Source organism: Pectinophora gossypiella, chromosome Z (genome assembly GCF_024362695.1).
Source record: "Pectinophora gossypiella chromosome Z, ilPecGoss1.1, whole genome shotgun sequence".
Taxonomy (NCBI): Eukaryota; Metazoa; Arthropoda; class Insecta; order Lepidoptera; family Gelechiidae; genus Pectinophora; species Pectinophora gossypiella.
The window spans coordinates 23,257,482-23,272,841 of record NC_065433.1 but is presented as its reverse complement, the minus strand read 5'-3'; positions in this window follow the sequence as shown (position 1 = coordinate 23,272,841).

Here is a 15,360-nt window from a genome sequence, read left to right as displayed (position 1 = left end):
AAACTAATAAGTGAGAGGTCTCTTAAAGCATTTTGCTTTTAGCCAATATTTGGCTCTAGTGGATATCAACCGTTTTTCCTTCAACTGTAATTTAGTTCAATTGAGGCATTTTGTATTAAGCGACTTCTAAAATCTATAACTGATGTGTTTTTCGAACCAAATAAATACAGAATTGTGCAACGTTTAATTTAAAATAATTCTTAGCATTTTGAACACTTTTGATTCAGTAGTTTTTTTATATGAATTTTTTTCGAAAAAATAAAACTTTAAATGGCTCTCCTGTAAAGTTCACAAAATGTCGCTTAAACCCATTTGCCTTTCAACCCTCGATATTATGGCCAGCTCCGCGTAATAAACACGTAATGGCGTGTCAGCAACCCTGGGAAATAGCATGTGAGACTTTGATTGTTACTTACATGTATCGATATCCTAGGATATAGAAGGATGCATAAACTGCCTATATATGTCCCACTGTTGGGCACAGGCCTCTCCTCAATCAACCGGAGGGGGTATGGAGCATACTCCACCACGCTGCTCCAATGCGGGTTAGTGCAGGTGTTTTTACGGCTAATAGCCGGGACCAACGGCTTAACGTGCCCTCCGAAGCACGGAATCATCTTACTTTTTCTGACAATCAGGTGATTCAAGCCTGAAAAGTCCTTACCAAACAAAGGACAGTCTCACAAAGTGATTCCGACAATGTTCCCATCGGGAATCGAACCCGGACCTCCAGATCGTGAGCCTAACGCTCTAACCACTAGACCATGGAGGCTGTCATGTAGAAGGATATTCACACCTATTGGTGCTGAATCCAGTACACACCATCTAATTTTATTTTAATTTATACCTGTCATTTTCTAATCCGTCGAAAAGGAAAAGGACGGATAATCGACAGGCATAAAATTTATGGAACACACGTCAATTTTAATCAGGATTTTTAAAAACCCTCCCAAAATATATTTATATGCCAATAACACGACATAATTAATTTGACACCACACGTCAAACGGGTTATTTTATTTGCCCGGGTTATTCATTCATATAAAAATTATAGTTGTCAATCATCCGTCCTTTTCCTTTTCGACGGATAAGAAAATGACAGGTATAACTTAAAATAAAATTAAGATCTGTCTGCAGGAATTGGAGCCATTATATTATTTATTTATAACTTAAGTAAAATTTTAATGGTCATCGTTTATTACAATATTTCTTAACAAAGTAATATTAATATAATTAACAATTCAAGACCTTACGCGTCTAATCGCCAAACAATCAAATCGCCCCCCCCCCCCCCCACCTTGTTCCAGGCGCAAAGGACCCCATTACACTCGCCGCATTACCACGTTGTATGGCGATGGACAACCTTAACCAACCTTATTTTATTTTAAGTTAGACCTATCATATTCCTATCCACCGAAAAGGAAAAAACAATCCTCTTAAAATTTTACGTAGGCCTATAACCCGACAGATTTAAAAAAGAAAATATCCATGCCTGGTGTAACGTGTCCTCCACGTTACGGTAATTGTATCACAGCGCGTCAGTAGAGTTGTTTTACGCCGCGACGAAGTCGAGCACAATATTTTAACGAGACTCATGGCTTGATAGGGGCGGTTTAACCCACTTTACATACAAGATCAACCTTCACTTCGGTTACAACAACCAAGAGGAGAAGGAAATGTTGTTTTCGCGATCGTTGAGTTTTGTATTTGAATCACCTGTTTCCACTACCACACCTTGGACTCTCCATACAAAAATCGGCACGTAAGTGCGAGCGAAATTGACAATGACTATTCATTGACCGTATACGTCTGTTTCAGACGATTTATGACGTCATTGCCTCGAAGAAAAGCACTTTCTTTCACGGCTGTGCAAGCCAATCCTAGAGCGGCAAACCCTACCACACACTCTGCAGGAGAAGTCTCCGACTGGTGGATTGTTGTCGGTTTGATGGCGTTTCTTTCTCCTGCTCGCCAGTGTGTCAAACCAGGTGTGGTCGTGAGTCTCACTTCCATCGAGCACACGCATCTTCCACAGGTCTCGATCATCAGTAACATATCATCCACGAAAGATTGGTCGTATCTCGCGATTTTCATCAAGTCTATCCTAGTATCCTCGTGTGAGGCGTAACCGAAGAAGATACAATATTTGTATTTAAATAATATATGTTTTAACAGCCTCCGTGGTCTAGTGGTTAGAGCGTTAGGCTCACGATCTGGAGGTCCGGGTTCGATTCCCGATGGGGACATTGTCGAAATCACTTTGTGAGACTGTCCTTTGTTTGGTAAGGACTTTTCAGGCTTGAATCACCTGATTGTCCGAAAAAGTAAGATGATTCCGTGCTTCGGAGGGCACGTTAAGCCGTTGGTCCCGGCTATTAGCCGTAAAAACACCTCCACCAACCCGCAGTGGAGCAGCGTGGTGGAGTATGCTCCATACCCCCTCCGGTTGATTGAGGGGAGGCATGTGCCCAGCAGTGGGACGTATACAGGGTGTTAGTGACATCGTAACGAAAAAAAAAATGGAACGCCTATTTTATTGTACTAAAAATGATGGTGGGTGTTTTTCTTGTCGCAAATGTTTAATTAAGATTTTCAATTTTTACTGTGCCGCAATGTAAGTCGAACAACGCGCCACACAGACGCTAAACTTACGCGCGGCTACGTTACGCGTGCGTGATACGATGTTGATATCTAGGTAGGAGTTTTCATTCTCTTGTATTTAGATGCTTAGTGGTTCAACGTTTAAAAATGTTGTTTGTTGAAGTAGAACACCTACTGCCACGATTTTTCACGCACGGTACCTACCTACCAGTTATTAAAACGTTCCTAACTTATTAACAATAAAAACCCTACTCTTGCCTTACCTTAATTGTTATTCCTTCGGATGAAGTACCTAGGTAGGTACCCTAGAACATGTCACGTCACGTAGGTATGCAACATCGCGTTTCCTCCGCGGTAGGTAGGTATCACACGCACTCACAAACACAACACCTTGCTCTTTAATAAACATCAACAATCTTCCATACTTTTGCGCAGTAAATGGTCTATGATCTATCATCATAGTCGACACTACTCATTTACAGAATGAAACAAACACTCACAAACACGAAAAAAATATCCTCGAAAAACATCACGCGATTCGGGTCAAGCTTAGTATTCGACTGAGCGGAAGCGCGCGGCGGCGTTAGCGCAAAGCATCAAAGGCGCCGACTAAGGGCGCCGACGACGCACCGGCCGCGGCTGAGTCGAGCCGACGACTAGAGAGAGAGAGAGAAGTATGTTTATGGTGCAAGTGACAGAGAAAGAAATAGTATCTGTTCGTATGCCTACTTTATTGGCGAGCGTTGCCCTTGACCCGTGCGCCGGCTATTCACCTGCGCATAGCTGAAGTTGTAGATACGTTATTATTATTATTGATGACATTGATAAAATTTAATAATTAGTAATTTTTATTTGTTTATTTTAAATGTGCGTTCTATGCAGCTTAAAACACAATATGGGACTGAAAAAAATCTAATTTTTTTATGAATTTGGCGACAGGAAACTTCACTTGATACCTATCAACTCAAAGAAATACCTAGTATCTGTTCGTAATGCCTACTTTATTGGCGCGCGTTGCCCTTGATCCGTGAGGCTATTCACGTCCGAGTATCCATCAAGACAGATCAAACAAGCCCTAACTCGGAGGTCTTGCGTCCCAGGATCCTTTAATTATGTCTTAGAACCTTCTTGGCCTATGTGGTCCAGTGGTTGAGCGATGGGATGCGGAGGGTCCGGGTTCGTATTCCGGTGGGGACATATCACAAAAATCTGTTTATAAGGCCTTTGGTTGGGACGTTACAGGCTGATCACCTGATTGTCCGAAAGTAAAATGATCCGTGCTTCGGAAGGTACGTTAAGTCGTTGCTCCCGTCTACTAGGTACTTATGTAAGCACGTAGCCGTTACATGAATATTGTACACAGAACAGGATAGGTTTAATTAGTTCTTTACTGATGATTTAACAATGAGATTTAAAACCACGAATAACTTAGTACTTAGTACCTCGGTACCAACATGTAACAAGAAACATAAGATCACTCCTCTCGGACAATTTTTTTCTTTGAACATGCCGACATTGCCTACGCGGCGGAGTTGCCGAACTATCGATAGGTAGATTATCAATTGTTGAACTTGAAAATTGTCTAAACTATCGAAAGTAGTGATAGTACATTTAGATCGATACTAGCGATAGTACCGATAGGTCTTGCTTTGTAATAATAATGGGTATTGATCTAAAAGATCTATCGATAGGTACCTACTATTGGTTTTTTTTAACTAGGTATCGATAGAATATCGATAGGCAACATTCTGGCGGAGTGTCCGCCCAATTCTAGACGCGATCTCGCTCGATTTTTGTGTAGCGAGGTTTTGCGTAGGTACTTACATACTAAGTTGGTGGATGGTTGACATAGTAGGTAACTAATTACCTAATCTGTGGTGGTTGTGTTAGTTGGTTGTTAGTTATTCTAATGACAACAAAGAATACAATTATTTACTGTTTCAACTGTTTTAGGTAGATAATGGCCCCGATTCCTATGAGTAAATGAATGAATAACCCAGTCGAATCAAAAAGGTATCTCGCTGGTATGCAAACCGTTTGACGTGTGCTGTCAACTTAATTCTGTCGGTTGTTTTAGATTTCTGCTTAAACATACATACATACATAAACTCACGCCCGTAATCCCTAATGGGGTGGGCAGAGCCACAAGTAATCAAAGACAACTTGCAGCCACTGTTGATACGAAGTCCAAAGATGGATATGATGAACCTTATGGAGATTTCTGCTTAAAATTGACGTGTATTCCATAAATTTTATGCCTGTTGATTATCCGTCCATTTAAGAATAAGAATAAAATAAAATAAATTTATAAATTTACGATAGACAGAGAAAGAAATAGGATCGGTTCGTAGTGCCTACTTTGTAGGCCGCGCCGCCGCCGCGCCGCCGCCGGCGTGCGGCGCGGGGCGCGCGGAGCGGGGCGTGCGGAGCGGGGCGCGCGGCTCGGTGCGTGTGGCCGTTGACCCGTTCGAGCAGCTGTTGTCTCCATTACATCGAAAATTTTCGATAATTTGTCATTATTGTTTTTTTTATTGAAATTTGGGTTCTATGCAGCTAAAAACACAATATGGAATTGAAAATAATTAAAAACAAAACTCAAAATTTCATGAATTTTGCGACGGAAAATTCCACTAGATATTAACTCAGAATCATGGTCTGAATCATCCCTCTCAGTATTCGTTACGATGTCACTAACACCCGGTATAGGCAGTTTATGTTATGTAATATATGTTTTAAAAGTAACAAAACCTTTTTTTGTTTTTTTTTTTTACGTGACTTATTGTATTTGCCGCAGATGGCATTAACTACTTGATCGGACAAAAGATGATTTTTAAAAGAACCTCTAGAACCTCTAGAAAACAACATGCTCGCAGGTTTAGTAAGTAACTATGACATGTATGAAGATTTTGATGGTACCTACCTAGTCTTATCGTAACGAATACTGAGGGGAATGATTCAGCCTATCTTCTTCTTATCGTGTCGATGGCAAACTATAATTCTGAGTTAATAAAAAGTGGATTTTTTTATCGCAAATTCTTGATTTTTTGTGTTTATTTCAATTATTTTTAATTCTATCATCATCACAAATTTAAGAGCCACGCTCTTGTCGGTGTAGCAGTCTCCATGCTACATGTGCTATGTTAATTCTATAGTTTTGCGAAATTAACATTTCACTTGATAGTGACCTCTTAGCCAATATTCGCGCCCAACTGGGCGTCTTCAGGCCTGTTGTTTTAAATTTAATATCGAGTGAGAGCCGTCAGCTCTCCCCATTTGTCCGGCCATTTGCGGAAAATCTACAATAAGTCGCGTCAAAAAAAACTTGGGATCTAATATTAACGGATATCCTAGTAACACACAATCAGTCATCACAAAAAAAGTAAAAAATACATAGGTAGTTTCTATTCCACGATACATGTGCGATGTGACTTGAAATACTGTTGTCATTTAACGAATTGTGTTTGGAAACGCAGTTAGCGGATATATATACGGAAACTGTCGGTTATTTGTTTGGAAAACTATATAGTTTATATATTCATGTACAACTCCCATACTTAAAAATAAAGTGAACGTTAGGACCGCCTATGTAGTATCACATATCGTAGAAAGATTGTACGCATTTTGTGCTGGAACGTTCTAAGATTATGAAGATTTGTACTTAAAAGCTTTGAGCGCTGAATAGTATGTCTCATACACTGGCCATCCTGACGTCAGGACCGTCGGTGTATTTCTAAGTTCCTCTGCTAGGCACCAGCCTCCCCACAACAAAATTCGATATAATAATTACTTTGACTTTAATTATAAACAACTAACTATTATTATCCATACTATAATATTATAAATTGAAAAGTTACTCTGTCTGTCTGTCAGTAAGGTAACTGAAAAAATGTACTAATATAATATACTACAGAATACAGGGTGTTAGTGACATCGTACCGAATAATGAAGGGGATGATTCAAACCATGATTCTGAGTAAAAAAATATTAAGTGGAATTTTTCGTCGCAAAATTCAAATTAATGATTTTTTTAATTATTTTCAATTCTATACTTTTGCGATGGACATTTGAAAATAATGAGCTGAATCGTCCTCAGTATTCGTTACAATTTCACTACCCCGTACAAGTACGTACCTACAGGTCGCCATACAAGTACGTACGGGTGTTAGTGACACCGTAACCAATACTGAGGGGGATGATTCAGACTATGTTTCTGAGTTGATCAAGTGGAGCCTGTCGGAAAATTCATGAAAATTTTGGTTTTCATGAAAGTTTGGTTCCATATATTTGCGACGGAAAATTCCACTTAATATCAACTCAGGATCATGGTCTGAATCATCCCTCAAAGGTTTCTTTACGATCTCACTAACACCCTGTATAATTAGTAAAGTTCTTTTTAATAGTAGGTACAGTCATGAGCAATATAATGTACCCACTTTAGGACTCTGTCGCACTAACATATTATTTGACATTTAGTGAGACTTACAGTTCAATTTGTCAAAAAAGTTAATGTGGCGTGGTACCAAAGTGTATACATATTAATGCTCGTGACTGTACATAGTCTCTGAGTTGTATCTCAATAGAATGTAGAAGTTGTCAAATTTCGTTTAAGTAGATGTTGAGTAAAAAGTATCTCGTCTGACTAGGTCGTTAACTAAGCTGTAACTGCCTTTTCCAAAATCCCTGAAGTACCTAATATTGCCTTCATGGAATATCTTTGGTGCCCTGGCCTTGGAGAGAAAAGTCAATTTCTAGGCACTTCACGTCGCACTCAAATAGGCGGCGCGCGGACCTCTTGCAGCCACTTCACGTCCCCAGTATTGGTTCTGAGCAGGGCCGCATGAGCTTGCAGGTATTGCCAGGGGCAATATATATTTTCTAAAACAAGCTTTAAATTATCCCTGTTTAATGTTTGTGTGTTGTTATTTTTGTTCCTGTATTTCCTGTGTGTGCAATAAAGTATTTGTTCTAAAATAATTTTCGGTAATAAGTATATTTTATTTCAATCATTATGTTTTTCAAAAAGTTTATTAGGACCCCGATACCGACCCCGTCGGCGTGGTCGACGATTTGCCTTATTCAGCGCTTATCGCTATCTACCCACTAGGGTCGATTAATTCTTTCAAATATTTTTCCTCTCAGACGACGCCTTGTGCCGAGGTTCGCGCCCAACAGGGCACCCTCAGTCCTGCTGTCTTAAACATTGTACCGGGTGAGAGCCTTCAGCGCTCCCCATTTGTCCAGACAAGTAGTTAATGCCATCTGCGGCAAATCTACAATAAGTCACGTCAAAAAAAAAGTTTATCGATTTTTGGCGTAACTATACCTAAGTATTAGAGCATGCATGTTGTCGGAGAAACACAAGGACTCGAGAGACAGGTTTTTTATTTAGTTATTACTTATTTTTTTGCCGAATAACCATTTTTTTTCTTTGTGTAGAAAAGTTCCTAGAACCCGTAACGGTTCGGTTATCGATAGGCGCGATTTACATCACCCTAGGGGTCAGAGGTCACCAACGGCCACCATGGAATCATACTTATAGAACGGCAACTCTCTGCTTCCCACCAGCGGCTGAGCTAGGTTTACCTCCCGATGTTATTTTGACCGTCAGATGTCACACACACAGTTGCGCGCGTACGATAAAAAAAAAATTGTTTATTGTCATAGAAAAAGATCGACACAACATTGGGTACTACAGCTAGGACACACAAATGCTACAGAAGTATAACCCTGCTACCTGAACTAGGAGACCTGTATAACCTGTAGGAGGTCTGTACGACCTGATAACGTCAATGTGTAGTGTTTGTGTAAAACGAGGTTTGTATGAAGTGTCCAGGGTGTGCCATAGAAATAGGTGGTCAAGGTATCTAGCCAGTACCCCACTTTACGACATAGTACGTATAAAATAGGCTCAAGAATTCTCATTAAACAAAATGCCAATGAACCTACGTCGAAAATATTTAATAGGTTAGTAGTTTACCTGGATGTTTAAGCCTCTGGTTATGGCCCTGGTTGCCGCTTCTAGACGGTAGTCCACAATAGCACCTATTTATTGTCTTCAGGTATTGGCGAAAATATTTTTAATTTACTCTGCGACATCTACTACATAATTACATAATATATAGATTTTTTTTGATGTGACTTATTGTAGATTTGCCGCAGATGGCATTAACTACTTGGCCGGACAAATGGGGAGCGCTGAAGGCTCTCACCCGGTACAACGTTTAAGACAACAGGCCTGAGGGTGCCCAGTTGGGCGCGTACATATATAGAGACGTTTACTAACTGGCATTGGGGAACCTCCGTATCGGATGTGACGTAAATACTTCCAAAAACAAGCAGTTGAATGTTATTGTTTCCGATACGGACACGGATATTAAATAATTTCGGGTTATCCGTTAGTTTAGAATACTTTCAGTTACGGATGTTAGATTTTTATGGAAAAAAAAACTAGATGTTAGATAAATTATTTGACTATATCTCACTAGCCAATCAGCTCGCGACACCAAGCACTTCAGGACCCCGATACCGACCCCGCCGGCGTGGTCGTCGATTTCCCTCAAGCCCTGAGCCGAGGTTCGCCCCCAACTGTGCACCCTCAGGCCTGTTGTCTTAAACGTTGTACCGGGTGAGAGCCTTCAGCGCTCCCCATTTGTCCGGCCAAGTAGTTAATGCCATCTGCGGCAAATCTACAATAAGTCACGTCAAAAAGAAATACTCATCATCATGATGCACCATAGCGCAACACGGGCCATGTGATGCACAATTGTTGATCCTTTGTCACCATAAGGTAGATCATATCCATCTCAGAACTTAATATCAATAACGTACTTCTGAAAATCAGCGTTGTGGCACTTCCTCTATTTCGGCTGCATCATTAACATCATCATCATTATCATTATTAACATCTTGCTGAGTTGACGTCCCTTTTTAGAGATAGGTTATTTTAAATTCATTATTTTGTTCACTATTCTATTCTGTGTACCTACTTATTTCTAAAATAAGTGTTTTTCTTTCTTCTCTCTTTCTTTCTTCTATCGTTGTTTTGGGATTACGTACACGTTTTTACAATAACATACCAGATCATCATCTTCCTAGCGTCATCCTGTTTTTCACGGGGTCCGCTTACCTAACCTAACGATTGGCAGGTCCAGTTTTTACAGAAGCGACTGCCTATCAGACCTTCCAACCCGCGAAGGGAAAACCAGCCCAATATAGGTTAGGTCTGATACCTCCGAAATGCATTTTTCGGGAATGTAGGTTTCTAAACCATGTTTTTCATCACCGCTGAGCACGTAATAATCATTCATCTAAACAAACATCCAAATATGAATTCGAAAACAAATTCGACAATCATTGTTTTAGGCCTGTGCTGGGTCGAACCTGCGACCTCAAAGTGCGGCTTCGGCGTTGATGTGTTTTTATATATGAGTTAATTAAATATGATGGTGATGAATCCATTTTCTAGATGACATCATCTGCGTAGGACAAACTTATTTAAGTGCGTAAGCGTGCTCCGATTCAATAAATTTTGTCGAAGTCGATAAGTTTGGTTTTTTCCCTAACATGCGTGACACGTGATTTTGTTCATATTTTGCGGGAACGTCATAACTTATTTGGATTTACATATTAGCACCAATCGATAAAACGACATAATTATACCGTCAGAATCGATAAAAAGACCGTGACAAAATTTTGTCACGTTGCGCATGCCTATTGGTATCTATTCTAGAATAGTTAACATGTAGTTCGACATAATGTCATAATGTCCTACTTGCGGGGATGCTGCACGTCCCACGTCACTATTGAATTATCCTCCAGCTGAACTTGTATTAAAAACATTTACACAAAACTGGGACGTACGAGCTTTCGGTTTTGGTTGGTTAATTAAATTTGAATAAAACATTTCAGGGATAGTAATTCGGTTATCCCACAAATACTGTTGGACTCTAACATGATTACCAATTTTGGTTTGAACCAGCCTTAAACGAATAAACAAGTTACGAACGTGTGATTGGCAGATTAAAATAAAAGCCTTTGCTCCTATTTTGTTTTTTTTTTTTTGTATTTTTAATTAACCACGCAATAGGACATATAGTTCTAATAAACGAAATGTATTTGGCTTGCAAGTGGAAAAAAGTTTACAACCCGATGGCGTGTTGTGACGTCGCGTTGTGACATGAAATCAAATGTGTGAAAACACAATGCATGTCATGCTAATAAAATGCAACTAATTACTTCGATATAAATAAAAATAATAGTTTAAAAGCTAAAATCGGACTACGGAGAAATCACGCTCTACAAAGTATGAAACAAGAAAATAGGTATATTTCTTACCATAGACGTTTTTTTTTTGTTTTGGTTTTCCCCGAAGGGTAAGCCAAAGGGAACTATGCCCATACAGCCATGTCTTACGTATTTTTTTTCTTGATGATTGATGAAATGATGAAAGGTGATGATGATGAAACCCCACCCTCGGAGTAGACTCCTACTCCGAACCCCAAACGAATTAACTCAAAAGTCCGCATAAACTTTCGAGTTATGAAGCGGCTTCTTGGCACGAAGCGAAAATAGGCAGATACACTTTGTTCATTGAATACTCCGATATAATAACACTCGCGAATGTCTTCCGACTAACTTAATGCGATCATTAACCACAAAACACCACTTCGTATTAATTATTTAGATTATTCAATGAAGAAAACAACTGCCCCGTTCCCGTTTCCCGCCAAAAAGCCCTTACCATAGACGGCTATCTTCTAAACATCACCATTCGGAAGAATTTCAGAGAAATATACCTACCTACTTTCTTTCTTATTTTATACTTTTAAAGCGTGATTTTTCCGTAGTCAGGTTTTAGTTTATAAACTGCATAGCTGTAAGTGATTCATTAATAAATAAATAAACTTTTATTTTTATTTTCATTGTTACGAAACGTGATAGATTGATATCAACCAGTCAATATTCAAACAAGGACGTGCGTCCTTGAAAAAGTACGCATAAACAGCCTCTATGAAGGTGCCTTCATAGAGGCTGTTTATGCGTACTTTTTCCATCAAAGACTTTGATTCATAACATAACTAACAGTCGCAAAGGTTTCATAAAAACACTGCCTCGTTATTATGCTACCAGCTAACAGAGTTCCTTTGGGATTAAACTTTTAATTAAAGGGTTTTCTCTTCCATAATCATTGTCTGAGATCCACCATAGAGAAAAGTTTAGGACACTCATTCATAAATATGTCACTAAATATTGCCATTCATTATTTTTTATTGACATTTCTTCGAACGGTCTCTGTGACGGCCTCTGTGGTCGATGTGCTCACGATCCGGAGGTCCCATGTTCGATTCCCAGTGGGGACAAATCACAAAAATCACTTTGATCCCTAGTTTGGTTAGGACATTACAGGCTGATCACTTGATTGTCCAAAAAGTAAGATGTTCCGTGCTTCGGAAGGCACGTTAAGCCGTTGGTCCCGGTTACTTCTTACTGATGTAAGTACGTAGTCGTTATATGAGTCATGTCAGGGGCCTATGGCGGCTCAATAATAACCCTGACACCAGGGATGATGGGGTTAGTAATCAAATCATTTCTTTATTTTCTTTCATATTTGTACGCCTGCATGCAGACCGAACACATCACAGCATTTTTAAGTAAATTATTATACCACCTTTTTGTATTTAATGTGTTCTCGCAAATAAATTGATTTGATTTGAGTTTTATTAAGTTAATGGCTAAGTAGATGACCCGCAGCGCAGCAGCGTAGTGGAGTATGCTCCATACTCTCACCGGTAGATTAGGAACATGAATTAGAGAAATATTGCAAATATTATTAAGTGTTTTCTATGTATGTTTCAGAAATTTGGAATATCAAGCGTGGTTTAGGAAAAAATATAGTGTTGTTAGGTATAATTCTGTCTTTTTTCTTCTTTCTACGTAACAAACAATCGATTGGCCTTTTTATTCCTCAGATGACGCCCTGAGCCGAGGTTCGCGCCCAACTGAGCACCCTCAGGCCTGTTGTCTTAAACGTATTCAGCGCTCCCCATTTGTCCGGCCAAGTCACGTCAAAAAAAGCCTTTTTATTACTGCCTTACCAATAAAGAATAAAGAAGCTGTGAACGAAAGTGTACGTGTAACTACTTACCTATTTGACAGCTAAGCAAAGTTCTCACGAATTATTTGGAGTTTGGCTGTCAAATACTTATGTAAAGTACACATGTTCATTGCTTTATTATTTATTCAGCTAACAGTTTATTGTACACAGAACAGAAAATAATAACTATTATAATTACACAAGACAGACAAACGGTTCAACTTATTTCTAGTAGAAATCTCTTCCAGCTGACAGGGAAAGAGATAAAACTTAAAACTAAGAGAGGGCTGATATGCGATATTATATTATTGGTAACGCGGATAAAATAAATATTCAGCTACTTCCCTAGTATCATCATCATCATCATGATCAGCCCACTGGGATTCGAACCCGGGATCTCCGGATCGTGAGCCAACCACTAACGCTCAACCACTGGACCACGGAGGCCGTATCAAATATCTCATTTCTTATGAAAATAGGTGTCTGTTTTTTCTTTTCTCTTCTATAAGCAATATACAATAAAAAAATATTTCCTTTCGAGTGCAACATCTTGAAAAATCGCGATGTCCCGGTAGTCGCATGTACCAAGGACCTTATTTTATCTCGCATCGCGTCGCATCGCGCTTACATAGCGTGCTGCGAATATACCTTCGCGCAGACGCAGCAGCAGTTAGATGCCTGTTTACTTGAAATAACCCCTCTAAACACATAAAATTCACCCAAGGTTGTCTGGTAGAAATCACTATGTAGCAATAATGCCGCCGATTGTGTTCCACTTTTTTGTGTATGCGCATTAAAGAGTATTGTGTTGTTGTATTGTTTTATATCGTGATATTAGTATGCAATATGTTGACCAGAAGTTCGCAATCGGATTCTGTTAAATCGATTCATATACAAATCTGCCGTCATAAATATTCAAATAGCGTGGGGCTTATCATCTGGCGTGCCAGGAATCGAATCCCGCTCATAGTTATCAGTGCGGTCGTCTTAACAGCTGTGCCCATGCGGTTGTTCTATTTCCATATTCAGTTGCTACTATTATGGTACCAACATTGACCAAACGGCTACGGTAAGCGACCTTCCACACGACGCGATTCGACATCGCATTGATCTGCGATTGTCTAGTAAGGATGCCACTTGCCAGTATTGGACCACGGGCTCCGTGGTCCCATGGATGTGCTTTGGGTACACAATCCGGAGGTCCCGGGTTCGAATCACGGTGGGGACGTGTCCCCAGGTCTCAGAGACTAATTTTTGTGATAGGTGGTGACTTAACACAAAAATCACTCTGTGAGTGTCCGTTTGGTTATGATATTACTGGCCACCCGATCACCGTTTGGTTATGGATCACCCGATTTTCCGAAAGTACCCAAGATGAACCGTGTCTCAGAAACCACGTTAAGCTGTCGGTGTCAGTTACTACTTACTGATGTACAAGTACTTAGTAACATGAGTCAGGGGCATTTGGCGGCTAAATAATAACTCTTAGACAGGGTTGCTGAGGTTGCAAATCCACCTCATAGTCCACAGTAGATAGAAGACGTATTGGACACATTTAATTTTTCATGTGACTTATTTTAGGTTTGATTAGCGACGGAAAATTCCACTTGATATCAACTCAGAATCATGGTCTGAATCAGCCCTCAAAGTTTTCGTTACGATGTCACTAACACCCTATATGTTATGTTAAAACAAACTACGTTACATATAGGATGAATCACCACAAGCATAGCTAACTGACCGAGCAAATCGTCACATGCAGTTTAATCAATGCACTGATACGAAACGAAACGCCGAGAGGCAGAATACGCAGACTGACTACTATTACATACATACATAAATTCACGTTCACAAGTAATTCGAACACAAGTTGCAGACACGAAGTTCAGAGAAGAAATAACGCGTAGTGACCATAAGGATAACAACGGCTTCCGTGGTCCAGTGGTTGAGCGTTGGGCTTACGATCCTGAGGCCCCGTGTTGGAATCCCGGTGGGGACATGTCACAAAAATCACTTTGTGATCCCTAGTTTCGTTAGGACATTATAGGCTGATCACCTAATTGTCCAAAAGTAAAATGATCCGTGCTTCAGAAGACACGTTAAGCCGTTGGTCCCGGTCACTACTTACTGATTTAAGTATGTAGTCGTTACGTGAGTCATGTCAGGGGCCTTTGGCGGCTCAATAATTACCCTGACACCAGAGTTACACGATAAGAAGAAGATAAGGATAATCCCACAATCGCCTGTGTTTTTAAGATCCATTAAAAAAAAGCCTTTATAAAATATTTGAATAATAAAAGAAATAAAAACAAAAAGATCTTTTGACAGCACGCGATTTCTCTGTCGGTTTTTACGACATGTCCAGGAAGTGAAGCAGCTGACCGCGGTCTATGTTTTATGTTCGCTCCTAATCAGAATAAAACTATAGATAAAAAAACTATAAGTATTATAATTATGTCAATTCCCAGGTATCGATCTGTCTACATACTTAGATGCCGATTTTCATCAAATTCTGTGTAGCAGTCTACGCGTGAAGAGGTATATCGCAGTCCCATTGACAAGGAAATAAATCGTGGGAACAATTTAAACTTAATTAGTGTACGTATACTTTTAAAGAGTTTCCTATAGTTCGTTCTCAAAATAACAATTTACTTACAACACATTTC